This window comes from Corvus moneduloides, chromosome 3, assembly GCF_009650955.1.
Source record: "Corvus moneduloides isolate bCorMon1 chromosome 3, bCorMon1.pri, whole genome shotgun sequence".
NCBI lineage: Eukaryota > Metazoa > Chordata > Aves > Passeriformes > Corvidae > Corvus > Corvus moneduloides.
Window position 1 is genome coordinate 100,826,745 of NC_045478.1, and position 20,063 is coordinate 100,846,807.

Consider the following 20,063-nt stretch of genomic DNA (forward strand, 5'->3'; position numbering starts at 1 on the left):
GAAAAACAAACCAGTGCTTTTATTACTTTAACATCTAACTTGATCTGTGACTATAAGTTGTTTAATTTATATGTTCCTCTGCAACGATTTGCAAAAATCAGTTTATTATAAAAAAACCTAAAATATTTGGGCTAACTGAAGTACTCAGTGAATTGTTCCAGGTTGAAAAATCAAAAGAGAAAAATATTGCTTTTGCAAAACAAGTGCTTCAAACCAATACTTCAGATTTTGCTTATGTTTAATAATAAACAAAGTTTCTAGGCAACTAAATGTAAGCAGCGTTTTGGAAATTCCATTTTTTGTCCTGGAGGAAGGGGATGAGAAGGCTAGACTTTTGCAAAGAAACTGATAAAAACATCTCTTAGGTTAAAGCCCAGTGGTTTGTTTTTTTTCAGTTTGACAAAAGAACTGATAAATGCATTACTTACACAGCTCAGTACTCAACCTCTCTTGAAAGGAACATTAACTTTGCATGAACTAATCATCTACATGCTGAAATTTTGTGCTCTGTCATTTATGCATTAAACCACAAAAGAACGTGAATAAAATCCCCTTAGTTTTCCCATGTAAATGAGACTTCGTGTAAATAAATTCTATTATTTCTTAGCCCAAGTGATTTCCATTGAAGAATGGTCCATAAACAAAGATGTTCACATGAAGAAAATGTGGCATAAAATGTTTAAGAATCCTATTGTTGCTTTACATTTTTAAATGGCTCCATATGTATCCTAATCTGTGACACTCACAAATACAAATTAGGTCACACGCAACAGGTGACAAGTTTTAATTGAATGTCTTCTGTCTGCAATTCTGACAAAAGGTGAATGGAAATAAATGAGTCTGGCAAGACAGCCCTGAGCCTTACAATACCCAATACCTCATTATTTTTAAACAGCTATCTATAAACTGATGCTGACAAGCCTTGAACCTTTTATTTCTGTTCAAGAAGAGGTGAATGCGCAGAAAGAAAGAAGAAAATTTAAAAAAAAAGAAAAACATGACAGCTACACTGTTGCATTGAACATGCAACACCCATTATCCCATGATTAGCTCTCAAATATTACAAAAGAATATCTTTTACACTTCACATAAGAACTCAGAAAAAAAATCTGTCTTTTTTGGAAGAGATACACTCCATGCACTCAGTTACTAGTGCCTAAATTTGATCTTTTCCAAGTGTTATGCTACCAGATTTTCAGTGGAATTATGCTAGACTCAAGTTGATTTTAAAAAAGACTGAAATTAGGCCAGTAAATACAGGTTATATAGCTTCCACTTCTTTTCCTTCCCTTTTTCAAAGCTAGGAAGAGCCTGTGTTGCAGCAAAATGTGCATATTTGTAAAATGCAAAGCAAAAGCAATGCAGAACTAAGGCTGAATATACATAAAGCCCTGGTGTTTCTGAAATGAAGCAGTTACCATTACATAATACTTCTCTCCCCATCACCTGCATTACTAATATACTAATTACTAGGAAGCAGTGTAAAATACTGCAACAGCTTTTATGAATAACACAGAAAATACTGCTGCTAATTGCACCATTAAATTTCATGTCAATGTGCTTATATATCATAACCATACTATATGAGAGTATATGCCTTATTTTTTTAATTATGCATACAATGTCCTGGGACAAGGTATAAGAATAAATAAAGGCAATCTATCACTAACTAAACACCACAGTTCTAACCTTAATTTATTTAAATATAATTACAGAAGATGCTATCTTGTTTCAGAGTTCAAATTACAACCAATTTAATGAAGTGGAGCTTGCTGGGCTGTAAAGTCATTATTGCATCAATACACTTGTAACCATTACTTTAAAGGTGACAAGCCCAGACTGGGAAAGGCAGCTTGGCTGATGATCCAAGGAGAGGGCACAGAACGTCAGGAGACAGAAAGGTCAAAAAGTAAGCTTGAGCAAGGCCATGCCAACACCTGAAGGTCAAAAGCAGGCCTGTATTCTAGATCACATCAGTAGAGCTTATAAAGAATTCACGAGCTACGCTGGTGACAACTCTAATAGAAAAGAAGTCTAACTGAAGTTCTGGACCATTTGCTGGCAACTCTCAAGAGAGAAGGGAAGATTGAAATGAAATGCGTTACAATAATCAGACTGTGAAGTACCAGCAGCATGAATAAGATCTCAATACCCTTTTCAGATACAATAATGTGCAGTTTTACAATATTTCAGTTAGTGACTTGGAGGATGTGGGATTCTGGAATTAATTTGTGATCCAGAAGTCACAGGAAAGTTCTTAATAGTGTGAGTTGAAACAGTTATACAAAATAATACCAGTTCTACTGGGACCAAGAAAAATCCCACGTAGAATTTGGATTTCTACTTACAGAAAGTGACTTCATTCTGCTGGAACAGAACCAGAGTAAACTAAAGGATGGCTCATCATACTAGAGCTTTAAAACAGATGTAAAATTTACTGAAATACCAAGTTTTTTACCCTAACAAATATGATCCCCTAACTTAGGGGGTTTTTTTGGTTAGACTTTTTTTTTCCCTTTGGGACAAAATCTTTCTCATTTTCTCAAGGAGCAGCCATCCTGTGATGAACTATACAAAAGTAAGACAAGCAAAATTTCCTTTCCAAATTGCACTCAACTGGCAAATTGAGTGAGACTTACCTTTATAGCTAAGGGAGCTCTATAATGCTGGAGTATAAATTGGCCTCAGTGCAAATATATGTTTTCCTCTCAGAATTTTGGATTTCTCCACAGCTTATTCATGAAAACATCATTTTGACATTGTCTTTTCTCTTAGTACACCCATAACAACCCTATCTCTGCAATCTTTCTCATATTTATGTACTAAGTAATTATGAGCTAAACTTCTTGTGGTGAAACACTACGCAATTCTTCCCTGCTTTTCCTTTATTCTTCCAAAGACTAACAGAATGATTTGTGGAACTGCATCCATTTCAGACTTGATCCTTCAAGCTTCCTCAAAAGGTACAGCAGAATTCTGAACTTCTTCCCTCTGTCTTCTGCATGCTATTTTATGGCTCTACAGAATCTAGAGCAGGGGGCACAACAGGAGAACAGCCCAAGCAGCTTATACCATGTCTCAGCTTCTGTTTGCAGCTAACACATTTTTAGGTGCACTGATTATATCTTACTATGACTTATAAGTATATGTTTTTAAGTATACTCTATCAATTTGACTTATACAGAAGACTGCAATAGAAACACTAGGAAAGTTTCCTAAATGGAGATTTAAAATATCTGAAGTAATTTAATGAGTACAGACACCAGTCTGATGCTAAAAAAAACGTGTACTTTTAAACCTATGCACTGACTTGATATGAAAATACGATCTTGACTTAGAAAATGTGGTAGATATTCTTACTTTTTGGCTTTCTGGCAGCCAAAATATGAGCATTTTGCCCTCTGTATTGTTATTCCGTTTGCAAATGTTTTTCAAGACTAGCTAGGAGTTACACAGCAGGGTTTCATCTGGAGTAATCTTGCAGTACAACAAGATAATTCTAACCTAAAGATAAAGGAAGATTTTATATTACTAGTTTCAGATGTCTTTGGCAAATGACAGGGTTTTTCTGTACTTTGCACTTCCTGTCCATGTACTGCAACTTTCTGTTTCTTACAATTCTGTCTGCTACAAGAGTAAAGTTCAACAGTGGCTTATATGGGTACACAGCACAGATGGGCACATTTTATGGCCGTTGGGAATCTGAAATTCCTGGTTTCTACTCCCTTTCTGATTTGTCTGAGCACTTGCCTATTTTAAAAAGTACTGTCTTTGTCAGCTATTTTGTCTGGGAAAAAACAGTGATCTGGGTTAGTATGTTCAGACTGGAAGGTACTGACATAGCACCTTCTTGTTCAGTGTTCCTTCTGCCTGAAAATCTCAGAGTTAATATGGAAGAAAAGATTTAAGGTTTTTTGTTTCATTATATGCAGTGCATTAAAGTGATGACTGCTCAGCAACAAAACAAATTTCCAGATTTAGTGGCTAGAGGGGCATCAAATCAAGACATAGCAGAGTAAAATAAAGAACATTATGTAGAATGTCAATGTGGTGGAATTGTTTCCTATTACAATTGTCCATTGCTCTGGAAGATGGAAACAAAAAAAAAGAGGTATGTCCTCTGCATACATTATGGTTTCTGGAGGTGGCAGGTAAAAACATTCCAAATGGCCTTGCCAGGAAGGGATTTTACAAATGGCATTTAATGGAAGACCATGATCCCATCCATGGAACTTTTCTCAAGAAATAAGTATTTGTATTTTATACAAAGTGCCAGAGTGTACAAACATTTGCCCCAACATTTTCCAGAGTACTGACAATATTGCAGGTGTCAGTGGAAGATTAGTTTGAAGGAATGCTGTCAGACCTCAAAACGTTTGCATTTTTAAAAAGGTATTCTGTATTACCAAAAATGTATTTAAAAAAAAAAAAAGTTTAAATGCCTTTTCTTTTGTTTGTATATAACATTTCCCCTGTTCTTCCATGAGTACTACTATCAAAGAATTGTGAATACATGAGAATCAGAAAGTGAAACTGAGCAGAAAACCACCAAAGTTAATTGATCAAGTTCTGATTGCTAAGGTTAAGTGAGGAGCAAAATAGGGAATAAATTTTTAAAATTATTTAATTTTACAAGAGAAGGCTGCAGTCCTTCAACTGAGTTATATGGGTAGATGTATATAAAACTATCAGATGTGGTGGAACACTGCAAGATTAAAATAAAATGCAAGATTAAAATGCATACTATTTTGCTAATCATCTAACATGCACTTCTTTTCCCTTAGCACAAAAAGGACAGAGATATTACTGTAGATACATACATATAAAAATATTAAGATAATATCTGGTGATATCAGCTAAAGTGTGAAAAGAACACAAGATTAATTTTTACAATTCCTATAACACATGTGTATATTTGTGTTTCAACTTCATAAAGGAATGGAAAAGAGAATAGAACACAAGGACTTAACAGGTACAGACCAAGTTCTGTGGCCCTAAAAGAAAAAAAGATCTAATTCATCATTTTCAATTTTAAGTATTCTCCCAAACATGCTTAGTACTTCATTCATGCCCTGAGTGTGAGTGATTGTATACCTCAGCTCACATACCCTGCCAGCCTCACAACCTGACATTCTGCCTGACACACTGGAGTGACAGGTTACCCTGCCTGTGGCCTCTGAGTCTCATCTCGAGGTACTCCTTGAGCAATTAATGGAAGGTTTATTAGTGATACCACTTCATTGATACTACTGCTAGAAGTTTTCCATACAGAAGCATATTGGTTAACCAGCATATTGACTATTCTTTTGTGGTTACCAAGAGGAACGGATCAGAGCCTATGCAGAAAATGCCAGCTGAAAAACATAACTGCAAATATGCTCAGCATTTCCCAGACTTTTCCACTGCCTATAATGCTACAAACAATTCACGTTATGAGGTAAATTGATTTCACTTCAATAAAGCAAGGTAAGTTTTTAAATAATTAGACATATAGTCAGATTATAAAGTGCCCCTGCTCTAAAACAGAAACAGTGACAATTTTCTTCTAACCTCACAGGTAACACTGGGCCTTTGGGAAATGGGTTAATAAATTCTAGTTTTCTAAACCAGACAGACTGATTTACTGTAAACTTCCCCCATTACACTTATAGTAGATGTCTATCAAATTGCTTATGAGAACAAATTTATGGAAAATATCCAAGAGTAATGCTTTGTTCTTATTAAAATACATGAATATGTATGTAATTTTAGCCAGCCTAAATGAACAAAACAAAGAGAAAAAAGGTCAACAATTTTTGTCACAAGAATTATTCTTTTACACAAGAAACAACTCCTCCCTGTTTAAAATGCCTTTATGTAAAAGATGCTTGTCTGCGGACAATATTTTTCTTTAGGTTGTAGTGGCAACTGTTACGAAGAAAACCCATACAGTGTAAAAGTATGTTAATACAAGTAACTGGGCAACATAATTACATGAGCATTACTTGAAAGAGGAAATAAAGCATAAAATTTCCTCATAAATTATTTTTATATAGAATTTTAACAAATGCAGAATTTAAAAAAGTAGTTATAAGTCAATAATTCCCGACAAGCACAGTCTATTTAAATTGATACATGTCTACCATCCTTCTGAATGCAGATCTCGATGGGAATATTCACCATGTGCAATGCTAAACACACGCATATTTTGTTTTTCTAGGGGCCATGAAAAGAATATTTACCAAACAGGAAACCAAGGTCTTCTCACTCAATGCATTGCAAATCTATTATAGCTCTACCAAAGTCTGCACACATCTCCAGAGCTACTTCTAAGGGCAGGAAGAGCCAAGAGTTTACTTTCATTGGCTTTGTATTTTATTCCAAATACTGTATTGCTTTCAAAGTCTTCTGCTTTATGTCCCAAAGTTCTCTTCCCTCCATTAAAACAGATACATTGGACTCAATTCATTCGTTCTTTTTTCTTTTAAACACATCACTATACATTCCTATGGAATGTGACACCCAATTTAAAACATTAAGACTCAAGAGTAGAATTTACTGAGTAAAAAGGTGACAGGTTATGTATAAAATAACTTAACGAAACAAATCCACAAATAGAAACCTAGAAGAGCATTTCTAGGTATTTAGAACTAGCACCCTCAAACTGAACAAAAGTGTATAATCCTCTTCCAAGGACAGGTTTTGAGCAACTTGACCAGGAAGTGTGTGTATAACTTGTACAATTTCGCCCAAAATTGTGTTTGTGGTTTCCACTGCAACGTCTCAACCAAGCCTTTTCTCATCATTATAAAGGTATTTCACCTAGGGTGTGGTTGGGCACTGGAACAGGCTCCCAGGGAAGTGGTCACAGCACCAGCCTGACAGAGTTCAAGAAGCATTTGAACAATGCTCTCAGACACAGGGTGTGACTCTTGGGGCGTCCTGTGCAGGGCCAGGAGTTGGACTTAACGACCCCTTCCAACTCAGCATATTCTATGATTCTATGACTCTGTGATCACCACCAGATCACCATAAAATTCAGTAACAGTCAAATTATACTGCATCTTTACTAGAAATCCAAAGTTTCTTGCAAGAAGAGCGTTGGACAGATTATGAAACACTGTCTCTTTCCATGACATGCATAGTGCCCTTTCACCTGTTACTGTAGTTTCTCCTGACATACTTGAACAGGGCATTCTTTTAGCACTATTTTTCTTCCTTTTTTATTTTTTGATTGAAACCTTAGAATTTGGAATTACTAAGGATACTGTTGTTTTGCCTTCTGAAACAATCACTTAAATGCAAGTTCTCCGAACATTCTGCAATTTTAAGTTTACTTTTCCTGTCTATATAGTCAAAGTATGTTCACAGGAGATCTTACTTGAAACGTTCACATATCTTTGTAATTGTATGAAGACAATGAAATGATTAGGTCAAGGAAGGACAATCACAACTTAAAATATTCATGCAAAGTGGAAATAGATCACATGAAAAATATTTACTTGATACTATTGCCAAGAGCACCAGAAATGCATTTAGCACAACCATCATTTAGTTTCAAGGCCTTTCATTCCTTTGAAAGCCAGATTATGAAACTGTAGATGATATCTAAAGGAAAGATACATAGAATTTATTTTTATTACTAATCTATTCTTCTTGATCTGACCAAAGAATGCACAAAGATACAGATGTACATATATATAAGTTCTAACTTCATAACTGGGTACAAAGGGCAGTTAAATTGTGCCTGAATGTAGATGAGTTCCCTGGGTTCTGTGAGTTCCTCTTGAAAAAATGTCATTGTTGTAACTCTGTGATCAGGAAAACAGACACAGATTTAAAGGAAAAGGAGATTACAAGATCCATAATGGCCTGCAGTGAGTACACTTCTCTTTCTCCAGCAGGAACTCTTCAGAGAATGATCACTAAAGGCTGTGTGTGCTTTGCACAGCACAGAGTAACTCAAACCAGTAACACTGCACTGCTTAATGGCTAAAAAGCTAAGAGTCAAAATTCCTTACTCACTCTTTTATCCTGCCTTACAAAGGCAATTATTAATACAAATACAGGAAACTAAACTCAAGAAGTGACGTTCTGGAGAACTACTGGCAAATAAGGTCTCTGTGTGGTTCAGTTTTCCACATTTAGATTCTGCCCATCGCTGCATTTCCACATTACTCTCACAAGATCCAAAATTGTACCTAGGACTGTTATTTAAGCAAAACAAATCTGTTTCCTCCTCCTTTTACTTTCCCTCTCCTTAACCTTAGAACTCTTTTCTTTGGATCAGAACCTCCTTCTGCAATGTGTTCATTTGTTCCAGAAAATATTTAATTTGAATCCATTTTTAGATGTTCAACTTTTTTTCCTACTAATTTTAATCTGGACAAGATACATTCAGTAGAACAGTACAGAAACATGCAGAGAAAACTGAACAAGAAAGCAGAGATCACTGCATTACTATAAAGTGATGTATCAGAAATAAGATCTTGCCCGTATTTTCAAAGGAAACCGATTCAAATGCTCTTCCTTGAAGCCTTAAGTTAAACCTGGAGAAAAGGAAGGAACTGATCATTGAAGAAAACACCTCTAATTATGCTTTTATGCAGCAAAATTGTGCATCAGTTATACGAAATATGACTATATTTTCTGGGAATATCGTTTACTGGAGAAAATCAAAACACACAGCACTGAGGATGGGTCCTATGAGGAAGGCCTTTGGGATTGGAGATGGGACCTTCTTAAATCAGTGATCTCAATGGTCTTAACAAATCTGGTATTTTCTGAAACTGTTTCTTACGGTTTTTACATGTTTCCCATTTGCTGACATGTGAGATTTATGTGAAAATCGTACACCTTGGCACTGCTCAGGAGCATTTGTTTCTTGAATTGAGGCAGGTTTTAGAAACTGTAACACAATTCATTTTTTACTGCCTTTTCCCTATTTTACAGAGTTAAGTTATTTTCCACTTGTCATGCCATTGTGTCAGAGATGGTGTGGTGTGGTGGATTGATACCTCTTTATTATTCTCTCCAGCCTGTGCCTTTCCTTTTAGATTGCTCCGTGATCTTCTGTTCAAACTATCCACGAAGACTGGAAGTGTAATAAACATCTCTACTTTGTGCCAAATTTTTGTGGGGTCTACTGTTCTCTCAGTGACGATATTTGCTTATTTCTTGGAACTAGGTTAACTTGCAGTTAAGCACTAGATCAATAGGAAATTTGGCCATATATCCTAAATCCATCAGCCCAGCAGAATTTTAGTTTTACCTGGACCTTTAAATTGAGATTATGAGCCCACAAAAGAAAAAAATGAGAATGCACTGCCAAGTTTATACTGACAATCTTTTCCTTTTACATTCAGAGTAAATTTTTTGTAAAACTTCCACAGACCAAAAGATTACTAATTCCACATCAAAAAATCCCAAACCTCAAATAAATTCAGAGCCAGAATTCTTGATTTTGATTGGCACCTTTCCTACATCTGAAACAGTGTAGCACATTTTTTATTCAAAATCATTTCCACAAAACAGCACCAAAATAAGTTTTAAAACCTCTGCATGGGCGTTTTCATTTTTAAACCTATCTAATTAAAAGATGAGGAAATTCTCCTTGTAGTTACATAAATAAAGACAGAGTAAAAAAGCTTTTCATGCGCTTGTTTTTAATTTGTTCCATTCTATTGGTTCTACTCTGAGGAATGGATTTTCATCTTTGTGCTAAACATCAAAAAATGCTCTCTATAGTTTACATTTCTTAAATCGTGTTGTACATTGTACCACTACAGTATACAATCCTCATCAAAACTCCACACAGTTGGCAATTGCCACAGTGAACTAAACAGACTGAGATTTCAAGTGCTGGATACTTAACAGCCAGAGAAGGTCTTTAATCTTGTTTAAGAAAGAGAGGGCATAATTTATCTAGAGACAATCCTCTGCTGGCAGCATGTGCAGAAGAAAGGGAGGCTCAACGTGCTGAGCTTTAAAAGGGAATTGAAAATAAAAGTTTCTACCATGAATGTACTTCACAACAGTAACAAACAAACAAGCAGGTTAACTGTTATGCACATGAGGTCTGAAGCATCAGTGAAGAAATTCTGCCTGTGCTGGCAGTTGCATAAACCAATGCAACTCACAGTGAGGGAGATTTACCTGCTCATCTCAGACTATTGCAGCTGAACTGGGCCATAATCAAACACTTCCTAGATAATTCTCAGAGGTCATGAATCCCAAAACGAATGGTGATTCACAAAAGGACAATGCCAAACTGGTTAATGCATATTATTTGATTTTAAGAAGTGTAAAACGACATCAGTTTGGAAATGAGGACAGAAAACCTATCTTACTACATGCAATTGCAACAGTCAATCCTGCCAATGGCAAAGATCAATGGCTAGACTAGTAATTCCTCCACTGAGAATAGCTAGGCCAAGACAAAGAATTCCTTCATGTCCTTTTCATTCATCAATAAATACCACAAAAAAAAAAAAAAAAAAAAAAGGTTATTTAGTGCTAGTTTCAACTTACATTATTAATGTGAGGAAGCAGACTAAATACTGATTAGCAACAAAGTAAGCACAGTGAAGGAACAAAACTATTGTAAAGGTGCAAGAACCTCATATAAAAAGTCTGCTGGATTGTGGACATGTTGTTCCTCCCCTTCAGTTTTGATGTATAACTGTTGAAAACCCTTTAAAAATTAAATTTGGATGCAGGACCAATAAATATTGGTGCTTTTTTTCCACTCAAATACAGGAACTTGACAGAGCCCAGGAAAAAATTGGTAAGTCTGTCTTTCAAGAGAAGGTTTTCCATCACACTTTATTCTTTATTATGGAACAGTTTACCTGAGGACACACTTAGAGATCAGTGCCATGTTCCACTGCACAAAGATCTGTTATTAGGATCCAGCAATTTTATACAGTTTTCCTGATGAACAAATGCCTGCAGTCCTTACTCAGAGAAAACTGCAACTGAAACTCCCATGCCACTAAAAGCTCAATTGCAGACTTTTTCCAGCATAATACCCAACATACCCTCCTAATTAATGTAAGCAGTATTACTGCCATTTATCTTTCTTTTTCATTGTTTTTTACTCAGTTACTTCTCCAGAAAAATGCACTGTGTTTTATTGTTAATTGTAATTAAAAAAAAAGAAATGAGCCAAATCAATTACAGTCCTCTGTCAATCTGTATGGTTGAGCCACAACTTTTACTGTTTTAATTAAATGAAGAAATGGGTCTATTGTTTGAAGGCATTAAAGAAGGCAATTCAAAACTTCAAGTAAAGCCTTTTTTGCTTTTACTGGGGGGCAGAGATACCCATAAAAGCAATACAGGTCTCTATTTGAATTTCACAGCAGCTGTGAAATTTATAAGAATCACAGAAACAAGTAGTTATCCATTTTTTTTTCTTTTAGCTAATGTACCACTAATTCTAATGGGTTTAGGTTGTGAAGACATGGTTGCCTACAAAATGTTGCCATGGCTTTAATCCTGGGTTAGCAAGAGGACATGATCTTTAATGAAGAAGGAAATCTAACAAATGAACAGGAAAAAACCTTAAGTAAAAACAATAAGCCATATAGGTTGTCAATGACAAGGGGAAGATTAGTAGAATTAAACTTTATTATCAGTATAAAGCTGATCTTGTATATCATCTGTATTATTTTAAAAATTGTCCTGAAATATGTGAATTTCAACAACAGAAATATTTGTTGTAAATGGGATTTCACATACGTGTGAAACTGGATAAAGGGATTTTCAATCAAAGTCTGTCTCCTAGCAAACTCTATAGCAGAGGGTTGCCACAACAGGGAATGCTGAGTAATTATAAAACTATATAATGACTCATCTCTACTTTTCCTTTTTATGACTCACTCTTTTTTGTGACCAGCAGAGGCTGTAGATTGTACAGACAGCATTCTGTTTACATAGTCCCCTTTTTCACTCCAAACATCCCTAGGCCAGAGGGATCACCAAAGAAGCCAGTCTAAGAACAACATAAAACATTATTAGTCTTCTGGTTTTCCCTAAATGCTCTAGGTAGCCATCACTTTATCCCGTGTACACTACGTTCCGTTACTGCCCAACCTAATAAAGACTTCTGTCACAGCGATAGCTTTTCATCTTCAGAGCTCTTTTCTCCTCTCCTGATAAGGCTGCCAACTCTACTCTCTGTAAATGAGCTCATGCGAACACTTTATTTTCGGCTTGTGGAAACAAAAAGGGCCAGTGCTCAGCTTCAGAGCTTGAGGGGGCGGTTTGCTATCTTCAAAGCATGACCAAGGCATTTGAAAGGGATTAAAATTAAATTGGTAAGCTTAGCTTGAAATACGGAACTTGAAGCAGGACTATTGCACCCACAAACACTGCTTTTTTCTTTAAAAGCTTCAGAAGCCCCTTAAAAAATGGTCACTTTAACTCATTTTTATTTGTGTACTCTTAAACCTTTGGCAACTGCTTCGATAAGACTGCTAGCCAGTAGCCCGTGTTAACATCAGTAGGCACACACAGCCGAGCATCTCCCTTTCAGGACAGATGGTTATCCCATCCCAGCGCACTCAGTTCAGAAACATGTGAATCACAGCTTCAGCTTCCTTATCCAAACAGCAAATAAATTAAAATTTTTTACAATCAGTGGCATACGTTTGCATCTGTGTACAGAATCACTCAGGCCAAACCTGAATTGACATGTTTCATTCAGTGACATCCTAACTATTTTGTGAATGTCCAGTTCCTGGCACTGTTTGATGCACAGTAAGGAGACATGAAAGAAACACAAACTTTTACAAATATTTCCCTGCTGTTGGATTTTACAGATAAATTCATTTAAACGGATAGCTACTCCTGTATAGTGGATAGAAAAATCTGTTATATTTTGAAAAGCTTACACAAAATATACCCTTAGGAACAAAGCAATTAATTGTCCATCTCTTAAAATGCTGTGCTTCTGCATCAGCTGTAGCTGGACAGGTGGAGAACCAAGTGAGCCATGGCTCAAGGCACAGATATTCCTACCATCTAACATCTGGCTCAAAATCCACTCAAACAAAAATTATTTGCTGGTCTTATATTCCTAGTCTGTCCACATCAGGAATGTACCAAAGAAGCAGAATGTCTTGTTCAGCTCAAGGTGAAGGTCCAACTAATACAGGTATCTGCAGTTAAAACTTACCAGAAAGGGAAGATATGTGGGAGCAAGGAGTGATCATTTTGCAAAAATTCTTGCAGAGTTTTAGACAGGGAGGTTTCCCTCAGGGCGCTCTCTGAATGGTGTCACCCTACCAGACAATTTCCAGTGTCTACCCTTACCACCTTATTACCACTGCTATTACTATTTCTAGATTCACGTTCAGAGGACCAGCACTGCTGTTCACTGCTGCCCCTTCTAAGTGTGGGGCGGTTTCAGATAGCAAGTTTCTCATTGTTAAGGAGTTCTAACGGCACAGTTTGAAAACAGAGTCAGTAACAAGGCAGAGGGAAGTAAAGCAGCCTTTCCTGACTGGAAAGACTTCTAATGTGAGTATGTAATAGAGCCTTGACTTTTGCAATACCGTCCTAAGACAAACACTAAAGGTTATCCAGAAACTGCAAATGATCATTGGAGGGCAGAATATCCAAAATTAAAGCAAATTTCTGTTATATTTTTACATAATAAAAGCAACACGATTTTCCCTTTAAGAAACTTCTTGATGCAAGAAAGGATTAGAAAGAGCTGTGTCCAAAGATACCACAAAACACTGCAAGAAAATACGAAGCCGTCCAGGACTGAACACCAAAGAAAACAGAAACAGAAAGCTGGACTACATCATAGAAGAAGGAAAGGGGAGTTGGGAGATAGTCTGATTTGGCTTCACAGACTCAGCTTCTGAAATCACAGGCAGTAGCAAAGCCACCTGTCAGAAACTGCCTCCAAGCAAGATGCAAAGTGCTGTTTAGTAACCATGGCATCCCTACACGCTCAGTTTGACCAGTGGGTCCCTCTCTACCCACCATCACTGTGACACTGCATGCCATCCTTCTGCCCTGATCCCATCTTCATGCTCCCTCGTGCCCTCCCTGCCACAGGCTATTTTTTATTCATGAGTACCAAATGCAGCAAAGTCCTGGAAAAGTCCCAGCCTTGGTTAGGAAATAACTTTATGCCAACCTTACTCACGTAGGAATTTGAGAGTCTGACATGGCTCATGACAGTCTCTGGACATTTTGTGGAATTGTGAGATAAGCAGCCAGTATTGTAACCAAATCAAGAAGCAAAACTACAAGTCATGCAAAAACAACAAATGCATTCTCAACATGAACATCTCAAAACTTGATTTAAAATTGGAACGATTTTAAGAAGTTCTGTCAATATATCCTATGAGAAACAGCTTCTGCATCCTAAAATACACTACATATCGAAAACAAAGACAATTAAACCTGAAGGTGTGTGTGCATGATAGATTTGAAAGTAAGTTCATGGCACAGCATAGGCATGATCTTGCTTCTGCTACTTACAGCAGTTTATTGACCTCAAAGGTACAGAACTACTGAGATTTAGCAGGCCCCCTTCGTTCCCTCATAGCATCTATGTAATACTACCATAAACCTACTGTTCTTAATAATAAATTATATTATTAAGAACTGGGGCCTCTGGCCTCCCTGGCTGAGCCACTAATCTGTTCCTATTAGCAAGCAGGGTCTACAATGAAGGCTGGATACAAAACCCATTAGTAGTAACTAATTGCAATTGACAAATTGATGCTAAGTGACTGATCTTAATCATGTGTAGGGACTTCAGGACCTTCTCTTATTCCAGAAGAGAAGTACTTCCTTCCTGTAGCTCAAAATTAGTTAGCATTGCCCAAAAATACTTACAGCACACAAATGCTGTTTTGGTTTAACATGCTATACTCTGCTCACTCAAGGTTGTTACACCACTGTGATTTATTACATCGTGATGATGTAACTGAAAATGAAATTGTAAATCAACATTTGTTCTGCTCAGTCTTAAAATAACCATCTTTCAAATACTGTTTTTGACCTTTAGAAGCCAGTAGTTATCCTCTCTGTAGTTAACTTTGTTAGCAGAAGGGATATACAAACTCAGCTTCCGTGTCTGCCAGGATTCAGATTTGTTTGCTGCTGTTGTCCCTTTTTAAAGGGAAAGGAAAAGTGAACTCCAACTTAAATTTACATTTTTAAAAGAAGAGTATTTCAAGCTTAAACCAAGTTAGATCATTATTACTGTCTCTCTTATCAGGGAAAGGCACATCACAAAAGTAAAATAACTACATTCCAGAATAATTTTAACTTCCGTGTGACTTTCTGCTCCACTGCAGAAACTTTTCCACCCTTCTCCATTTGAGAAGTCTCTTTTTGGTGCGGCATGTACCCCTGTTTCCCTCTGTAGTATTTATTATCCTATTGGACAGGGCAGTTAAAAAAACACCTACAAGGAAACACCTTGTTGGCTAAGGCACCTACAGACTTTATCATTCATTCCCAGTAACAGACTTCAAAATGGTCCTTAACGAGCACATAGGCATTAAAGAAAACCTAAACAGACTTGTAATGCTCCATCAAAAATTTTGACCTAAGGCCACTAAGTGCTTAGTGTTATGATAACTCTTGAGCGAAGACTGGAGCACTTGAAGGGAAGAAATTCTTTCCTATCAGAAGAGAGGAGGCAGCCCTATCTTCCAGGGGAGAAAAAAAACCCCAAAACCAACAGACCATGGTTTTAAGCAGAAGATTAGCAGAAAGTAGATGGCATTAGGAAACAATGCAAAACAAATGTTGTAGTTAACTGAAATAAACTTGAATGGTAAATCTAGGATGTTGCCTGTCTAGTCCAATCCCTTGTTCTTTGGTTGTGTTTGTAAGAGATTTTGCTGGCTATCTTAATCACTTTGTATCACGCAGTAAACTCCAGAGAATAAGCAAACAGAACCGTCTCAAGGCCAGGAGCTGAATTTGGGTCAGACTGAAAAAATGGTTTAGTGGCCCATACTCCCTGTCTACCAAAGCTTGCTTTCTACCTGGATGGCTGTACCTCTGCTGAGCTACTGAAAATAATGTTTCTCTGTCACAAAAATCAAGTGGACATTGCTTGGAATAGCAAATACTAAGATTTAGAAGGAGCACACTATTCTGTAAAAATAGAATACTTTAAAAATCACCATCCATACCCTTGCTCTGTAGGATTTTAATTCATAGATATATTTAGGTTATTTACTCTGTAACACTTACTTTAATAACGATAGTTCTGAAATATTCCTCTTATGCCTAGTTTCCTTTAAAAAATGACTGCACTTAGCTAGAAAAAAAAACCTTTCTGTTTTTCATCCCTCAACTGCTATAGTTCTCAAAGTCTTCCATATTTTCAGCTATTATCCCTTTCGAGCAAAGAGCCCACTTAATAACGTTCACTCTAACAACCTCATTTATTTTCCAGAAAATTAACTCAGTTTCAACCCTGATTAATGATTTCATCTAAATGAATCAAATTAAAAATTGAAAATTATATTTCAAAAGCCAAAGAAAAAAAAATTGACCATTTCCAGTTAACAAATGATCCTTTCAAATATTAAAAGATGACCATGAAGAGTGCGTGATAGTAATGAAATCTAACTGGGGCCTACTGCTTATCTGGAGTTCAGGAAGGGGGAGAAATGGAAAAAAGTGTCTTCCTGCATTGTTAACACTGAAGTCTCTTGAGATACCAAACTGACTTCCACTTAGTCTTTGCCTGTAATCAGTACACCAAAATAATATGAGAATTTCAATGTTAATTAAACTGGTAAGGTTGGAGATGCACCAATACTGAAGAGGAATTAGGAAAGCACACAGTACCAATAACCACATCTGCTAACAAATCCTAATCTATGAAAGCGCAATTTAACCTTCCTCAAACTGCTAATACCTAGGTAGAAGCTGTCTACTAGGAAAGAGAAAGACCTTGGGACCTCTTAAAAGAAAATCAGCTGAATTACCTGAAGAAAAACTGGTTACTGATATCCCATATACTGTCTTTTAACAGAAGAGAGATCCAATCTGTTTGGCCCTTGATTTGCTTACAAAAGGAAACTCAAAGTTTTAGTTCTTCCCTCTTGTACCCCTACAACTAACTTTGATCTCACAAAAACCTATTTTAAAAACTGTGATTATTCTGTGTTTTCCAGGTTATGGTGCTTATCAACTAGTAAAAAGTACTCACCACTTCTATTGATAAATGAGTAACATTAACTTTTAATTACAAATTTACTGATGTCATATGAAATGTCCAATGAAAAATTGCAACACATAACATTCATCTTGGAGCTGGGCCAAAGCACAGAGACTGACACTATTCCACTTCACCACGAAAAGAAGACACTAGAGAAGTTTCTGCTTACCCGGCTGACTTTACTGCAGGTCCAATACTTGCACTGAAGTTGTTTCAGTCACCTTTGTAATTGTATGGAGTAACATAACTGAGTGGGAGAGCAGTATGGGGTTTTTTGTGGATCAAGCCTCAGTACCTGTGTGACACAGATGTCTCGTAGCTTTCTGACTCTCAGGAAACAGGCTGTCCCATTCCATTGCTCCGAGCCAAGGACAGCTCCAGCACCAAGGCCAAATAGATGTTTGTGAAAATTCAGGAGTTACCTCATGGGAGAAACTGAAGGCCAGTCCAGACAGACGTTTCACAAGCTTTCCAAACAACCCTGACATACGTTTGTAACCAACCTGTAACACGGTGGATAATGAAATCCGGGCACAGATGATGCCAGTGTTTCAAGATATGCCAATCTGGATGCTGGTTTGGCAATGCTGACGGACTCCAAATGGGCTGGGCAACAACTGCAATAGTTTACTTCCATTAGGTAAACCTCTGCTGAACCTAGTTTGCCACTTAACACAACACCAAATTAACCTGGAATATAACTAGTCTCTTCCAACACAAAGACTGAGGTTAAATGAATAACAACAGTTAAGCTGAAAACACAACAAAACATGCACTGCCATTACAAAACTGAGTATTTACACTGACGAAACTTCACTGAAGTATTTCTCCTACAATCTCTAGAATTGTTCTGGTAGCTCTCTTTTTTAAATTTCAAGAAAACTGTGAGGGAACATACATTTCAATACTTTTAGTCCTCAGTGAGAAGTTGGAAATGACTGTGCTTTTGTATAAAACAGTGTTTTAATCAACTTTGGCTTTGCTAGATTGGAGTATTTAATATCTGATCACTCTCAAATCATGATTCCTCTTACCCCTTTTCAACATCTAGACACTCTGAATTTTGGCTTTGGTGAATTCTTGTTAAATGAATACCCTCCATAGCTTTCCCTAGTAATTTCAACCTCTGACTAGAGTACGTGCAATCTCTCCTTGGTCCCCAAAGGTCTCACTAGAGAGATCCCTACCTATCACTGCTGGTGTGCACTAGGGGCTGTATCTGTGGACAGAAGTGATTGACATTTTATTCTACAAAATTAAGAGGTTTTTCTAAAGGCATGGCAATGTCTCGAATTCTTTGTCTCCTGGGAGCAATCCTAGCACTTACTGGTTTTTTGCAGCCTAATCGTCACCCTTGACTTTGCTTTTATCATCAACTGGTAGCACTTTTCCCTTTGCAATTTTCCTACCTGCCACCTCCTTTAGCTGCTTGCTTCTTCTTGTGTCTATGTTTGGCTGCACAAAGCTTCACTCTCCCATTTAACGCGGTGAGCAATGTGCTGGCCTGCCATGTTAGCCATACCTTTGATGCTCACTGTATCAGAAAAAATAAAGCCCAGCTCTGTGAGCTTACAAACGCGAATGAACACCAGCTTTGCAATAACCCGTGCTACAAACCAAAAAATTGTGTAATAATTGCATTTTATTTAAAAGCAAGGGGGGGAAAACGCTGCAATACTACATACCTTTAATTTTTAAATGCCTAGGAAAAGGCTTTTCATCAGTTTTGTTTCCTATTACAAGTAAGTCCTGCACATCCCTTCTGTCCTCCAGAATATGTATTACTGTCACTGCCTCTCTACAGGGGCTGACCACATGGAATTCCCTTAGAAGCCCATCAGCTGACATTCCTGAACATACAGATCAATTTAAGAGTACCTTTTAATTGCGTTTGGTGGAACACAGAAAGGATGTAGGCTTATGCAGAAAGATAAAAACAGCTGTAAATTGGCTGAATTTTTGCTGAATCTTAGTTACAGAGAGAGCCATGATGTATTTGCTACCAGGAACTCTGCTAGCAGCAGTCAAAGAGACAAGATGCTGAATGCTTAATCAGACCTGTTTTTTGCCCAGCAGTACAAGAGCATTTACTTGCTTCAGAACCTGCATCTACGTAACATTCTCCAGTGCCTTGGATCAAAGGACAGAAGCAAATCTTAGTATTTTCCTTGTTTGTTTTGGTTTTGTGCTTAGTAGGGATCTTGCTGGGAGGTTTGTTGAGGTTATTTTATCTTTGGGGTATATCCTTTAGAAATTTTACTTTCGTAGCATCAACTAGGAAACCGAACTTTATGCAGTTATCTCTTAGATGGCAGCAGAAATAAAACTTATTATAATAGAACAGGTATAACTGAGAGTTAAACAAACTCATGCAAACTACATCAAGAAATAGAGCTGTAATTCAACATATGTGTACAAGAAGAAGCCTTACGAAATGAATAATTAATATCTGAGAAGCTACAAACCTTCTATTACAAAGTCACTGAAAAACTATGTATGGCTCCACATAAATGTATCAAACCATAAAGAAAACCTATAAATTCACCAATTAGTTAAGAACACTAAATATATTAACTATAGTATAAAAATAGGCATCTTTCTAGAAGGGAGAAACCATAGGAAACTATCTGGTGTGATGTTTCAGGATTAGAATTCCTGATTTTCAAATATAATGCAGCTTATAGGTAAATAAATAGCATATAAATGTTTCATTATCTATGATATGATACATATCATACTCTTGGTTCTATATAGACCTGCTGTCTGTACATATATCCTTGTATTAACAATATACATATTTTAATAGTAATATACTGATAGTAATAATATATAATTATTAATACATATATGTGTTATGGAAAATAAGGCATAT

At 36.7% G+C, this 20,063-nt stretch overlaps 1 protein-coding gene across 9 annotated transcripts in view; it reads right to left on the bottom strand.

Moving 5' to 3' along the window:
• ESRRG (estrogen related receptor gamma) overlaps window positions 1–20,063 on the bottom strand; it is a 374,879-nt gene that overhangs the window by 58,452 nt on the left and 296,364 nt on the right. The gene's annotated exons all lie outside the window — the stretch shown is intronic.